The sequence below is a fragment of the Pongo abelii genome, chromosome 22, assembly GCF_028885655.2.
Source record: "Pongo abelii isolate AG06213 chromosome 22, NHGRI_mPonAbe1-v2.0_pri, whole genome shotgun sequence".
Taxonomy (NCBI): domain Eukaryota; kingdom Metazoa; phylum Chordata; class Mammalia; order Primates; family Hominidae; genus Pongo; species Pongo abelii.
Window position 1 is genome coordinate 36,746,469 of NC_072007.2, and position 16,984 is coordinate 36,763,452.

Below are 16,984 nucleotides of genomic sequence, written 5' to 3' on the forward strand. Positions count from 1 at the left end.
CTAGGGCTGTTGTAACAAATGCCATAGACTGGATAGCTTAAATAACACAAATGTGTTTACTTTCACAGTTCTGGATGCTGGAAGTCCACGATTTAGATGTTGGCAGGGTTGGGCTCTCCTGAGGCCTCTCTCCTTGGCTTTCAGATGGCTGCCTTCTCACTGTGTCCCCTCACGGCCTTTCCACCATGTGCACATCTCCGGCATCTCTTTCTCTTCTTATAAGGACACAAGTCATATTGACTTAAGATCCCATGCTATGACCTGATTTAATTTTAACTACTCTTTAAAGGCCCTATCTCCAAACACACATTGAGGGTTTAGGCCTACAGCACATAAATTTTGGAAGGGACACCATTTGGTCCACAACAACATCATAAGACAATTTTCTAAGGCTGAACAAATTAGCAAAACCTAAAGTATATTAATAATGTATAGTGACAAATCAGAAACCTAATGCCAGCTAATGGCAACCAGAAGAATAATTAGCCCATTCACTCATTTTCTTTCTGGATACGGTATAATTAGAGAAAATTATTGATTCATAAAAAATACTTAGCTTCAATCCATGTGTGAACATGTTGGCTGTGATTGATTCTCTATTATAAAGGCATAATTCATGACATTAAAATATGAAATATTAAAAACATTGATTCATTTATTATAATCAAAGTCCAAGATTTTATTTGAACCCGCATGAAGAGAGGACAATTTAGGAATATTTAGGTTGTGATATAAAGTACCATAGAAATGACTACCTGTGTGTTAATATGAGATTATACTGGTAGAAAAGAGCCGTACCTTTGGGGATGTTGCTTAGTCTCTTTGACCGTCAGTATCCTCAATGGCAAAAGGAAGAAGTTTTTTAGTGAAGACCAAATTTCTGTTCATCTCAAAAGCATAAACGGTTCTCTGCTGGGTTTCAGCCCTGAGTGAGGTTAAGAGGTTTTTTTTTGAGTTGAGAGTGGTGGGGATGGAGAGGAAGCTTCTTCCTCACTCAAGGAAGATGGACTGTTAATATGAGACCTTACTTGGGGGCACTTCTGCAAGTGGGCAGGTGACCTTGTGCACAGATGGGTGCACAGATGGTCATGGCTCTGTCTTCTGTCCCTTATCCCCAGTGGCAAAAAGAGATGCACTACAATAGATTCATGCCTACAGGAGGAGCTCCTTCACCCAGCTGAACTGAGTTTCTTTTCTCCTTGAGATCTTTTGGTAAAATTAGTTGTGTTTGTTCTCCACTGAGACTGGAATGGCCATCCCTCTGGAACCCTGGCACTGTTGTCTTTTGGGTCTCTTTTTCTCCTATGTGGTCAGTGGTAAGACTCAAGTTTGTGATTTATGAAATGACCTGGCCTAGTTTATCGGTAATCCTTTCATTAGAGTTTCTGACATAAATCCAGTCATCAAATAAGTAAATAGCGACCCTAACTGAAAGTCATTAACATCTATGAGTATAACAAGAAAGATGATCTCTAAATCATTGATAGGTTGATCATTAAAATGTCAAGAAAAGCATATTTACTTTATTTAAATAAACATTATAACATCTTTCTCTATAAACACTCTATTCCTCCATTAATTTACAATAAACATAAAGAATTAGGTTTGAAAGGAAGATATTTGACAGAAGTCAAATGTCAGTGCAACCCTGTGTGATAGGGAACTCAATCTATTTCCATGGTAGTTTTAATTATTTTCATGGTAGTTGACATCTCACCAACGGAAGTAACCCACCACTCCGTCAAATTAAAATAAATAAATAAATAAATAAATAAAAAGTGAGGCAGGGAGAAAGAGAGTGGTGGTTTTTCTCTGGGCATAAGCTGGTTTGCGATAAAACATTTTGTGAAAGGGTACGTTTTATAAATCAGCAAAGAGAATATGAGAATAGCTCATGGAAAATTCAGACGACCAATCACTCTGGCGATTCACAAAAACGTGCTGAAGATCCAGCTGGGGCAAGTGATTGTTACTGCAAATTCAGTAAAAGTCTGTGACCTGCATTTGTTTGTTTGTTTGTTTTTTTAATAAGAAATATTCACATCAAACCAATGGTGCAAAATTAATGTGTAGGGATATGCATATTTTAATCTGTCAAATAATAGGACGGGGGATAACATATTTTGCATACATTGCTGACTACATTCGTGCTTTCTGCCACCATTCTAGGAAACAAAGCTGGCTTAGATGAGTCATTCCTTGCATTTAAGTTTTTCTGTGACTATTTTGCTCTGGATTCAAGTTATGTGCCTTTTGTTCAGTAAATGCACTTAGAATAAACATTACCCTTAATGATCATCTTGATTCCAAGAATCGTAACTGACTGTTATCGGTTCTTAAGATGGCTGAGATTTTATTAGCTCATTTTAGTGGCCCTGTATAAATTTAAGTTAATTGACATTGTAGGCAAGTATGTGTTTGCCAACGTCCATCCTTGCGGATATGTTTTTAAGCACCCATTCTACTTTTAGACTGCGTCTCCTCATTCTCTCCATCAGAAAGTGAACAGGAAATTAAAACTAATTTTAATATTATGCAAGGCAAAACATAATTAAGAAAATGTGTAAAAAATTAAAAAGCTGAAATCCTCATAATGCAGTTCAAAGCTAAATAGAAAATGATTTTTAATTATATGCTCATTTGAGTTATGTGCCACAGCCTCCCAAGAGAGATGCCTGTTTAAATCCAACTACTGACCTCAGTGCTTCATTATTACACCATGGGGTGGTATAAAAGGAAGTAAAATTTTTCTCCCTCCTCCCCCTTCCTCCTTCTTGTCTGAGTCTGGGAGGGAGTATGGTAAGAATATGGTTCTCACTATTCCCAATCCAACATTCACTCATCTTCTCAAGGATGTGCTCAATACTGGGGCATGGGGTTTGGGAGAGATTGATTATTAAATTGCTTCTTATAGGGAATCTCAAGCATCCTTCACGTTTGGAGCTCAATCTGCCCATCATGTTCAATTCCTTAACTTTTTTAGCAGTTCAGCAGGGCCAGCAGGTTTGCTTTCTGGGCAGTCAGGTAGCTTTCATCTTTCTTTGGCCAGCTAAATCCATTATTACTCATCTGTCTGTTCTCCCGCTTCTAAAATTGTGTTGACCTGTCTGCACTTGTCTCTTTACTGCTCTCTTTATCTATGTGAGATTCTGACTTTTACTTTTTTTTAAATCTCTTTGATGTCATTTTGGTTAGATTTCTGAAGGCAGCATGGGAAAATATATCTGTGCAATCTGCCATTCTTAAACAGATGTCCCTAAGACAGTATTTTGAATTAGAGTTTAGATTTTTGAAACAATACATTTTAAAAGGCATTTTAGTTGAGGGCATAAAAATGAGAAAAAATACTAAAGCAGCTCTCTTTTGCATTACTATTTGCATTACTATTTGCATTAAACATGCCTTATAGCCTTGATAGCTGGGGAGATCCTAGAACCAACTTAAGAAATAAATTCTTGAATGTGTTTATAAATCCTTGAAAAAATAATTCACAAGTATATTATTTCTTCATAAAGTAGGCAGAAAGTGAAACAAACCCCAAATCCCAAGGAAAAAATAAGCAGTAATTAAAAATCTATTATTAAACAGTGAGAACAGCAAGATTTATTTTTATGGCACTGTGGCAATAATTGAAGTTTTTCAAAAAGCCATATATGTAACAATATTTACCATTAGCCAGCTACAGAACACTCCCAATGAAAATTTTAGAAGCTTATCTGATATTAATTCTTTAACAAAGAAGCTGACATAGTAATGTTATTGGTAAGAATATGGTCCCTAAAGTTCTCAATCCAACATTCGCTCCTCTTCCCAAGGATGTCCTCAGTGCTGGGGCATTGGGTTGGAAAAGAATCTTGTAAAACCACATGGTACAGGCTTTCATCCTGTTTTACTTTAAAAAAAAAAGAAAGTTGGGATCCTCTTTCTAGGTCTCAGCTGAGGTTAAAGAAAAAGTTTGCGTATTAAACACCATCGCTTAATGACTATCGGTTGCTGGTGTGCTGAGCTAAAGGTAATGAGACACAAGACAAAAACTCTGGTTTAATCACAGTATTTTCCATGTTATTTAAAATCTTAATCTTGCCACAAAGTGTGAATCTGCCTTCAGGAGTAAAACTCAAGCAGGCCTTAAACTTGGATGGGTTTAGGAAAGAGCCCAGAATATTGACCCCTGCCTGTCAGGAAACATTAGAAACATTATGTGGTTACTTTACACTTGATTTATGCACTAGTTGGGCTTGTAGACTCTTTCCAAAAGTCTGAATTTTTCCAAAAATTCAGTGATGAGAAGAAGGGGTGGTGTGTGTGTGTGTGTGTGTGTGTGACCTAAAACCTCTAAATAAATGCATGGGAAACTTCTCGCATCTGGTTGTATTCTCTCTCTTCACAGATGGAAGCATGAACAGCTGTGTTTCCCTAGCTCTTTCCATGATATTTCTGGGAACTGAGAAACTGTACCTCTGTGTAATCTTCTCCTTATGTGACTAAATCCATACATTCCTATATTTTTTTGCTGTCAGCTGAGCTATTTTAACCGTGTTTGTTGACCTCTTCCCATCAAGAACATTACCATTTTATTGTGCTAACAATACACCCCCACCACCACCAATTTAGAGTTTTCACGGCATTTGGAACATCTCACTGGGAATAGATCTGCTTTCCAAAAACGTAAAGGCTTAGCCTACAAAATCCAAGAAAAGTTACAAACCTGTACTGTTAGGTTAACGTGGGAAGTAGTAAACTTTCCTATTAAGATTCTGCCCTTTTATACTTTCTTCATTGTATTTTTTGAGTCATTTTGCATTCGTTTGAGCACTGGGAATATCCCAGTATCATCTTGGGCAGTGGGTGACTTCCACAGTGCCAGACAGCTCTACTCTCTTGGGGAGGTCTTCTGTGACACCTCAGCTCTACTGCAGTGAAGTGCTGGCTCATGCCAGCTGACTGTGCTTATCTCCTCCCAACTTTGCATTTGTCAAAGAGAAGTTGGTAACATACATCAAGCATGGTGGGAGTAATTACACTATTGGAATTTTCCATCGCTACCAATCAGGGCTTTTATTGTCCTCCTCTCCCCCAAGCAGCTTGTTAAACATTTACCAGCATACCACTGTTCCCAATTATCTACACATTAATATACATTCTGATATATTTAAATGTGTTATGTTATAGCATAAATGATAATAAAAAATCAAAATGTCTTTTCAAAGCAACTGCTCCAGTCTTAAAAATATACCACATGCTCTTAGTATACCCAGTACATAAAAATAGTTACCCAATACAAATAGTAAATAGTTATCCAGTCCCTTACTCATTGTATTTAGCTGTTGGGAATGCTGATTCACATAATGAAGGATGTGGAAGTTCAGCTATGATATGGTTAGGCTTTGTGTCCCCACCCAAATCTCATCTTGAATTGTAACCCCCATAATCTCCGTAACTCCCACCTGTCAAGGGAGAGACCAGGTGGAGGTAATTGAATCACGAGGGCGGTTCCCCCATGCTGTTCTCGTGATAGTGAAGGTGTTCTCACAAGATTTGATGGTTTTATAAAGGCCTTTTCCCCCTTCACTCAGCACTTCTCCTTCCTGCCACCTCGTGAAGAAGATGCCTTGCTTCCCCTTCGCCTTCCACCATGATTGTAAGTTTCCTGAGGCTTCCCCAGCCATGCTGAACTGTGAGTCAGTTAAACCTCTTTCTTTTATAAATTACCCAGTCTCGGAGAGTTCTTTATAGCAGAATGAGAATTGATTAATACAAGCTACTTCTGTGTCTCCCAAGCATTCTAGCTTAAACTCTTCTTACTTACTATACTTTCTAAAGGGTCCTCTTAGGAATTTGTTGAATCATGTGTTCACTTCTGAGTGGGTTAGTACTATAAAAGAAAATTTGTTATTATTGTAAAATATTTCAGTCATAATATGAGACACAAAGGCTGTTACAATAACCTCTCATGTATTCACAGCCCAATTTAAAGAAAATTAATGGAAAATTCCCATCTCTTAGCCCACTTCCTTTTGTGCAGAGGTAACTATTATCCTCTATTTGATATTTGCATTCTTATATCATTCTTGATACATTTTCTACACCTGTGCTGTTATTTTTATTACTTTAAGTGTTTGAATAAATAGTATAACACTCTTTTAAATTTGCTTTTTTCCTTTGCTCAATATTTGTGAGAATTATCCAAGTAGAAACAAGGAGCCCATGTTTAGCTATTCCATTGCCATATCGTGTTCATTTTAAGGTTACATCACAATGTATTCATTCTTCTGTTTACAAGACATTTATGCTATTTTGACTATTTCATAAACATGCTACTTATGAACATTTTTGTATATGTGTTGTTATGCATGTATCTGAGAGTTTCTTAAAACATATAATCAGAGGTAGAATTACTAGAGAGTGGAGAATGCCTCTCTAGCTTTCTTAGATATTGCCACATGTTCTCTAAAGTGATAATAATTTACCTTACATCTAGTAGAATATAAGAGTTATAGTTGCTTTATAATCTTCCTAAAATGTAGTACTGTTAGACTTAAATTTGAGCTGGTAAGATGGATGTGAAATTAACAAAGTGGTTGTAAGTAAAAACACTTAATATTAAACACAAAGTAGCAGGAGAATAAAAAATGGAAAAACTCAAATGTACTTCAACAATAGAATGTATAAACAGGCAATAATGTATGCATACAATAGAATATCACTTGGAAATAAAATGAATGAAATACTAATACATGAGAAATCTGGATAAATCATAAAATGGTGATAGAAATCATTATACTGATCAGCTCTGTTATTGTGGGGAACTGCCTGACAAGGGTGCAAATGAACTTTCTGGGTTAATGTAAATGTTCTGTGTAGCTTGAAAGTTGGGAATTGTTAACAGGTGTATGTGTTTGTCAAAATTCATTAAACAGTACATTTGAAGGTATGTACATTTTACAGAATGTAAATTACACATCAATTTTTTAACAAAAGAGTACAGGAAGAAAGTGAATTTGTGAGATCAAAGAAAAAGCATTGAATATGAACATCCACAATTTTTCTTCCCACTCCCACATTAAAAGAAAAACCCCTTTACTGTTTAATAGCTTTCAGGACTTTTTTTCTATTTGTTATTTTTTTTTCTTTTTTCTTTTCTTTTTTTTTTTTGAGATGGAGTCTTGCTCTGTCACTCAGGCTGGAGTGCAGTGGCATGATCTCGGCTCACTGCAACCTCTGCCTCCCAGGTTCAAGTGATTCTATGCCTCAGCCTCCTGAGTAGCTGGGATTACAGGCGCCCGCCACCGCACCTGGCTAATTTTTTTGTGTTTTTAGTAAAGATGGTGTTTCACCATCTTGGCCAGCCTGGTCTTGAACTCCTGACTTTCTGATCTACCCACCTCAGCCTTCCAAAGTGCTGGGATTACAGCCGTGAGCCACCACGCCAGGCCTATTTGTTAATTTTTAATAAATACATTTTTAATTTGTAATTTTTGTAGGTATGTAGTAAGTGTATATATTTATGGGGTACATGAGATATTTTGATACAGGCATGCAATGCATAATAATCACATCAGGGTAAGTGGAATATCCATCAGCTCAAGCATTTATTCTTTATTTGTTATACAAACAATTCAATTACAGTATTTTTTGCTATTTTAAGAATTACAATAAATTATTGTTAACTGTAGTCATCCTGTTGTGCTATCGAATACTAGATTTTGTTCATTCTATCTAACTATGTTTTTGTACCCATTAACGATCCTCACTTCCACCATCCCTTCCCTCTCTGACTACCCTTCCCAGCCTATGGTAACCACCATTCTACTCTCTATCTCTATAAATTCAGTTGTTTTAATTTTTAGCTCCCACAAATAAGTGAGAATATGTGAAGTTTCTCTTTCTGTGCCTGGCTTATTTCACTTAACATAATGACTTCCAGTTCCATCTATATCGTTGCAAATGATTGGATCTCATTTTTTATATGGCTGAATAGTACGCCATTGCATATATGTACCACATTTTCTTGATCCATTTATCTGTTAAGGGACACTTGCTCCCAAACCTTGGCTATTGTAAATAATGCTGCAATAAACATGGAATGCAGATATCTCAATATACTCATTTATTTTGGGTATATACCAGCAGTGTGATTGCTGGATCATACAGTAGCTCTATTTTTAGTTTTCTGAGGAACCTCCAAATTGTCCTCCATAGTGATTGTACTAATTTACTTTCCCATCAACAGTGTATGAGGGTTCCCTTTTCCCCACATCTTTGCCATCATTTGTTATTGCCTGTCTTTTGGATAAAAGCCATTTTAACTGGGGTGAGATGATATCTTATTGTAGTTTTGATTTACATTTCTCTGATGATCAACGATGTTGAAAACTTTTCTCATATATTTGTTTGCCAGTTCTATGTCTTCTTTTGAGAAATGTCTATTCAGATCCTTTGCCAATTTTTAAATTGGTTTATTAGATTTTTAACTTCGTATATATTCTGGTTATTAATCCCTTGTCAGATGGACAGTGTGCAAGTATTTTCTCCCATTCTGTGGGTTGTCTCTTCATTTTGTTGATTGTTTTCTTTGCTGTACAGAAGCTTTTTAACTTGATATGATCCCATTTGTCAATTTTTGCTTTGGTTGTCTGTGCTTCTGGGGTGTCGTTCAAGAAACCTTTGCCCAGACCAATGTCCTGGAGTGTCTCCAATGTTTTATTTTAGTAGTTTCATAGTTTAAGGTCTTAAATTTAAGTCTTTAATCCATTCTGAATTGATTTTTGTATATGGTGAGAGATAGAGATCTATTTTCTTTCTTCTGTACATAGGTATTCAGTTTTCCCAGCCCCATTTATTGAAGAGACTGTCCCTTGCTCAATGTATGTTCCTGGCAACTTTGTTGAAAATGTGTTAACTTTAGATGTATGGATTTGTCTCTGGGTTCTCTATTCTGTTTCATTGGTCTATGTGTCTGCTTTTATGCCAGTACCATGCTGTTTTGGTTACTATAGGTCTGTAGTATAATTTGAAGTCAGGCAATGGGATTTTTCCAGTTTTGGTCTTTTTGCTCATGATAGCTTTGGATATTCTCAGTATTTTGTGGTCTCATATAAATTTTAGATTTTTTTTTCTATTTCTGTGAAGAATGCCATTGGTATTTTGATAGGATTGCATTGAATCCATTGAATGTTTTGGGTAGTGTGAACATTTTAACAATATTGATTCTTCCAATCCATGAATATCAATTTTTTTCATATTTTGTTGACTTTATTTCTTTGATCAATATTTAAAGTTTTCATTGCAGGTATCTTTTACTTCTTTGGTTAGGTTAATTCTTAGGTATTTAATTTTATGTGTAGCTATTGTAAGTAAGATTACTTTCTTGATTATTTTTCAAATTGTTTATTGTTGGCATATAGAAATAGTATTGATTTAAAAAATTACTTTTTATTTCAACACTTTTAAGGTACAAGTACTTTTTGGTTACGTGAATAAATTGTGTAGTGGTGAAGTCTGAGATTTTAGTGAAGCCATTACCTGAGCTACTGATTTTTGTATGTTGATTTTCTATTCCTCATTTTTACTGAATTTATTTACCAATTCTATTTGTTTTTTTGGTGGAGTCCTACAGAAAATAATTTGACCTCTTCCTTTCCAATTTGGAAGCCTTTTATTTCTTTCATTTGTCTGATTGCTGTAGCTAGAACTATGTTGAATCATAGTGGTGAAAGTAGGCATCTTAGTCTTTTTCTAGATCTTAGAGGAAAGGCTTTGAATTTTTCCCCATTCAGTATGATACTAGCAACAGGTCTGTCATTTATGGCTTTTAATGTGTTGGGGTATGTTTCTTCTATACCCAGTTTTTTGAGGGTTTTTTTTGTCATGAAGGGGTGTTGAATTTTATCCAATGCTTTTTCAGCATCAATTGAAATGACCTTATGGTTTTTATCTTTCATTCTATTGATATGATCTATCACATTAATTGATTTACAGATGTTGAATTATCCTTGTGTCCCTGGGATAAATACCACTTGGTCATGATGAATGATCTTTTAAAAGTGTTGTTGAATTTGATTTGCTAGTATTTTGTTGACGATTTTGCATCAATATTTATTAGGGATATTGACCTGTAGTTTTCTCTTTTTGATATGTCACTGTCTAGTTTTGGTATCAGGATAATACTGGACTCATAGAATATGTTTGGAAGTATTCCTGCCTCCTTTACTTTTTGAAATAGTATAAGTAGGAGTGGTATTAGTTCTTTTTTAAATTGGTAAAATTCAGCATTGAAGTCATTAAGTCCTGGCTTTTCTTTGCTCAGAAAATTTTTATTACATCTTCAGTCTAGTCACTCGTTATTGGTCTGTTCAGGTTTGGGATTTAATGGTTCAATCTTGGTAAGTTGTATAAGAAAATCCATCTCTTATAGATTTTCCAGTTTATTGGAATATAGTTGCTCGTAGTAGCCTCTAATGATCCTTTGAATGTCTGTGACATTGGCTGTAATGTCTCCTTTTTCATATTTAATTTTATTTGTTTGAGTCTTCTCTCTTTTTCTTAGTCTGACTAAAGGTTTGTCAATTTTCTTTCTTTTAATTAACTTTTCATTTGGTTAATCTTTTGTATTGCTTTCTTTATTTCAATTTCATTAATTTCTGCTCTGATCTTTATTATTTCTTTTCTCCTACTAATTTTGGGTTTGATTTGCTCTTGCTTTTCTAGTTCTTTAAGATGCATTGTTAAGTTGTTTGAAGTTTTTCTACTTTTTTGATGTAGGTGCTTATTGCTATAAACCCTCTTAATACTGCTTTCACTGTATCCCATAGGTTTTGGTATGCTGTGTTCCCATCATCATTTGTTTAAGAAATTTTTAAAATTACTTCTTAATTTCTTCATTGACCCACTGGTCATTCAGGAGCATATTATTTAAATTTCCATGTGTTTGTATAGTTTCCAAAAATCCTCTTGTTTTTGACTTCTAGTTTTATTCCATTGTGGTCAAAGAGGATATTTGATATGATTTCAACTTTTTTGAATTTTTTTAACATTTATTTTGTGGCCTAACATATGGTTTATTCTTGAGAATGATCCATGTGCTGAGAAGAATGCATATTCTGTGGCTGTTGGATAAAATGTTCTGTAAATAACTATGAGGTCTATTTGGTCTATAGCGTAGATTAAGTCCAATGTTCCTTTATTTATTTTCTGTTTGGAAGATCTGTCCAATGCTGAAAGTGAGGTGCTGAAGTCTCCAGTTATTATTGTATTGAGATCGATCTCTCTCTTAATTCTAATAATATTTGCTTTATATATCTGGATGCTCCAGTGTTGGGTGCATATATATTTCAAATTGTTATAGCCTCTTGCTGAATCAACCCCTTTAACATTATATAATGACTTTCTTTGTCTTCTATTATTATTTTTAAATTATGTGTTTCTTACCATAATGGAAGCAACTGCAACAATATAGAGAGAAAGAAGTTGAGGGAGCTGGACAGAGAGAGAAGGAACATTGATAGCCACTATCTTGCTATGCTGTGTAAGATTAAAAAAGAGTCTCAGATAAAGAGATTTTAACACATTTTGCTCACTGTTAAAAATACGGTTCCTCTTTAATGCTTTCCAAAAGCAGCAGTAAAGATTTAAATTGCCTCCCAATTTCTCTTGGACATTGCACCAGTGTTTCACTCAAATGTATTCTCTTTGCTGAGGTAGACCAGGAAACAGTGTTTCCTGAGGCACACTAGCATCATATGTTCAATCCTAATATATTTTTATTATCATTCTTAAGACACATCAGACAAATTTTAGCATTTTGTCTAACATGTGACATCCTTTGGTTAATTTATTTTAATAAGTGACAGTCTTTGGTTAATTTATTTTAAATGAATTATACAAGAAAAGTGATTTAAAAATAAATAAATCAGTAACAATGAAATATTTCATTTTGTAATAGTAAGTAATGTGTTTTAATAAAACATGCAAAAGGAACTTTCATTATCTGGTATGGAAAATGTTGCAATTTGTATTTTTTCATGATTTCACGTTTTGTTTCTAGATTAGACAAATAGGCATTTAAAGTTGTTATTTCAATTATGCTTTGTAAATTAGCTTCGTGAGTTTAGGCAATCATTTTCAAAGAGGCAAATGTTAAATTAGAGGTATTCCATTGCTGTATTTTGTCTTTTTCACATTGATTTTCAAAGCTGAAGTATCATTTAAATGCTAGTTATGAGTTTTGATCAGTTGGATATAGTAACAATTACTCTGAAACAAAATTTCAGGTTTTTGTGTGCTTCTCATTACCGGCAGTCCAGAATTATTGTTCCTTATGCTACCTGCTTTTAATGAAGGGTCCAGTATGGGTGCACAGGTTGAACATCCCTAATGTGAAAATCCAAAATTCAAAGTGCTTCAAATTCTGAAATATTTTGAGCACTGAAAAGATAGCGCAAGTGGAAAATTCCACACCTGCCCTCATGTGATGGCTTACAGTGAAAATGTGGTCAAAGCTTTGGAGCCGGGCGCTATTGCGGCCACAACCAGCCTCTAGCAATCTGTAGTTGGAGCTGGATGGATCTTCAGAGGTGTGCCAAATACAGCAAAGGTGTCCAGGCCCTCATGGCCTTACATCCACCTTTCTCTGGATGCCAGCAGGCCCTGGGAAGGGAGATGACTTCCATCAAGGATCAAGATGGCTCTCTTCAGTGGAGGGTTATTACAGGAAGGGAAATGTGAATGGGAAAATTGGGAGTAAGAGGGAGCATTCAGCATTGAGGAAGAAGCTCCTCAGTCTAGAAGGAGAATCCCTGGGCTAAACCAGAACATCTACTGTAGAGGGGAGGCACACTATTTAGAGGTTGAAAAAAGATGCAAAGTGTGATAAGAACAAAGGAGATGAATGAATTGGAAGTAGGTACTAATGTTACCTTTAGGAAGAAGGAAAAGTGTGGGTTAGAACCTAGGACTATTATTTATGAGACTGAAAAGAAGTTTGCTCAAATAAGATTTTATACTCAAGTCCTTATTTAATGTTGTGATGTTAATCTAAAATATGATTGTCTATGAACCTTGAATATGATCCAATATTGAACCTGAATATGGTCCAATATATGTCAGAAATATAATTTATTATTATTTTTGAAACAAATGCCGTTTTACATAAAATCTATTACTCCAGTGCAACTTTCTGCCTTTAAACATGTTAAATATTTCCTATTGTTGTTATCATTATCTATCTTCCTTATGTATGTTTTACTTGTGTATTGCAGGTTCTTAATGAAAAATTTTCTTTACCCTCTACTCTCCTCTTGGAGGTCATAACGACAATTACATATCCTTCGTGCTCATACATAATACATGAATACCACAGAAGTAGGTTATTGAAGTATTTCACTTATCTCCTGTATCACCTTTTCATCTGATGTGTACTGAGGAGAAATTTAATATACTGATGTTCTCTTCCACTTTTAAGCACTAATTGTAAATTTAGGTTGCATATACCTGAAAGAGAGTTTAAAGAAGTTTGTTAATTTGGGGAATAGATAGTGTACTAGACCTATATTTTAGTTCTAGCTCGATCTGTATTCCACTCCATGCTCTGCTGTGAACTTTGTGTAGAACCTTGACCAAGCAGTTTTATATCTCTAGTCTCAGTTATTATTTGTACAGTGCAGTTTTGCATTGTGTGATTTGTAATAATATTTTTCTGTGAAATTGAAGCTGGGCTAAGACTCTGCAGGGTCCCACATTTCTTTGACTGCTGAATACATCTTACGTTTTCTAATTGTTCACAATAGTTTTTTTTCAGAGACGTTTTCCTTTCTTTATGCGCTGTAGCTCAACATAAGTAATTTAGTACGCAACTAAATTTCACATTAAATATTACACTTTCACTTGGTTTCATAAATGTAAATCTAGTTCAAAACTGTAGTAGGATCACTTACATATACCTCTAAACTCATATGCTATAAAATCTAATAGTTTAATTATTTTTCATAATTGTTTAAAAATTCCTAAGAACCTTCCATTACCACTGAAAGAAAGGAAAATTCAAATTTCCTTTCAAGCCTGTTTCTTTGTTTCCCATCCTAAGTCCCAGATGGAAGGACAGTTCATAAGGTGAGGGATCCAGACCCGTGTGTGAACTGTGTGTCATCAGGACTCTTACCATCTCTCTTCTCGCTGGCTACGGGCACCAGTGCCTACCGTGGTACAACTGGCTCCTCTGGATATCTTGTGGTTTATGTTTCCTCCCCTGCTGAAGTCTGGGGGTGGTGAATCTTTTCTGTGGGTTCTACTTTATAGGTTCAGACTCTGTTCTTGTCCATGGAGCGATAACTTCTGGCTGCTGTTTCCTTGTGAGGCATAATTGATGGTCTTCAGGCACTAGCTGGGCATCTCCTCCACAGTTTCTTGGTGTTTGGGATCCAGTGGAATCTTGATGGCTACTTCTACCTGGGATCTTCTGGGGACAAAATCCCACTGCTTTGGAGTTCCAACTTATCTTTCTGTTTTTTTTTTTTTTTAAATACTATTGTATAAACCTGAACACAAACACATGAACATCTCCTGTATAGTCTCCTCCCAGCCCCCTCGCCACTCAGAGAAGTGAGTGAGGTCTCTCTCACTCCTCTTTCCATCTGGTAGGGACTTCTCCTGTGTCAACTCCGTCCTCCAACTTTGCAAAGTGGGATGCAACTTTCATCTTCCCTGGAGGCATGTTGATTCTCAAAATTAAGGTGTCTTGGGTTATTGAAATCACAACTTTCCCACTCCTAAAGCACGTAATCTCAAAAGTGAAATCTGCCTTGCTGCATCTTGTGTGATGGAGAAGGAAACGTGCTTGGTGGGCCCCTTTAAATCTGATGGGAATGGAGAGGATATTAGTGGTTACTGCTCAGACCCACTTGCCAGGTGACTCTGTGGGCTGCTAGGCCTAAGTGTGACCTAGAGAAACTTCCTCAGCAGGTCCTGCAGGGCAAGCATTTGGACCTTTTGAAGCAGCAGAATCAATTTTGCTTGAACTTTCTGTAGCTGACTGCGTTGCTCTGTGGTTCCTCTAGCAAATCTCAGTATGAGAATTACTGTGAGCCCTCTAGGGCAGCATGTTTCAAACTGTGTGTTGTGACCCATTACTGATTGTGAAATCCGTTTAACAGGTCTGGAGCAGCATTTTAAAAAAATGTGAAAGGGGATAGAATAGGAAGGAAAATATCAGCTTTCATAGCCTGTAGTAAGGGCAACATTTATTGGAACTTGTTTATTTTGTTCAAGATCTTCTAAGTGTCTTGTACTGGCTTAGAAATTAAAATACATTTCTTACAGAGTCCTCAGGCCATAAATTTCAAAAACTACTTCTCTAAGATACATGAGCAAAGTCATGCCTGCCTGATCAAATAACTTGTTTCCTTTGAAGGAACAGCTCTTTCCCTAGTACTTGGATCTGGAAGATGGAGACTGGGTCTGACACTAGAAGACCATATTGCTCTTCATGATCTGGGTGTTATCTGACCTCCTAATCAATAAAGTAGGGCCTGACCAGCATCACTTAATCATCACACGAAAATGGCATATATGGTATTAGACACTAACCAGTCCAGAACACACAAATAATAGAAATAAGTTGTTCTCACTGCCAGCATACATCCTGATGCATAAAGTGTCACCTGCCCCATGACCCACAACTAGGGTGACATGGGGAGTTCCATTTGATGTGTTGACTGAGGGGAAAAATGAATGGATTCCAGGAACAAATCGTTCCTTTCAGGGTTCTAAAATCAGCTGTGAGTGGGTGTGCAGCGTTACATCTCCATCAGGGTAATTCTGAAGGACAGTGGACAGAGTTTGCCACTGGGTTGCCCATTTTCCTGGAGGAAGAGATAATCTAAATAAATGTTGACATGATTTCCTTGGTTGGTTGGTTGGTTGGTCTGGGATTTGAGGAGTAGTGACAATGTTTGGGGAAGAGGTATGTGGGTGAACCTAGAGTATGGGGTTATTTGTGTTTCTTGTGAAACTTACTTCTGAAGAGACAGCTTTTAATTAATAATCCGGTGGACAAGATGACCATCTCTGTGACTATCAGTCAGCCGCATCTTCCAAAATCCAGCACTTGTGCAGTGGTTAAAGTGGCAAAGCCAGTAAAAACACATGAGTTTAACACTTGTTTTTACGAAGGCTTATCTGAACATTGGAGGCCCTATATGCCATCAGCAGAAACCAAACCTGAGACTCTGTAGGAGATTGTGTTGATTGTCCCACTCAATAGGTGTACCCTAAGAGAAGAGAGATATACATCGAAATAAAGACCTGCCCTTTCTTGCTGTCTTTGGATGTTGTTACAGCACAGCATGAAGCTCAGGGCTGGGCTGTCATTTTGCCACCTAGAGAGAAGATCCAAGAGATTCTTAAAAAAATTGGCTTAGAGTCCCGGACTTCTCAGAGATCCTGAACTTACCAATCCAAAATTATTGTGATGTGAGAAGATAAACCTTCGTTGTTTAAACCATGTCTTATTTGGTGTATTAGCTTTATATGACTGCTATAACAAATTACTGCAAACTTGGTGGCTTAAAATAGCACACATTTATTCTCTTACTATTCTGGAGATCAGAATTCCAAAATCAGTTTCACTGGGCTGAAATCAAGGTGTCAGCAACGCTGTGCTTCCTCCAGATACTCTAGGGAAAAATCTGTTTCCTTGTCTTTTCCAGCTTCTAGAGCTGCATTTCTTGCATTGCTTGGCTTGTGGCCCTTTCCCCCATCTTCAAAGCCAGATGTGTGGCACTTTCAATATTTTCTCTTCTTCATCACATTGCCTTCTGTGTCTGTAACTTTATCCCCTTTGAAAATCATAGTATGGGATAACCCGAATAATTCAAATAATACCCCATGTCAAAATCCTAAACTTAATCACATCTGCAAAATCATATAAATTAGCACACACAGGTTCTACAGATTAGAACCTGGATATCTTTGGGGGCCATTATGAAAG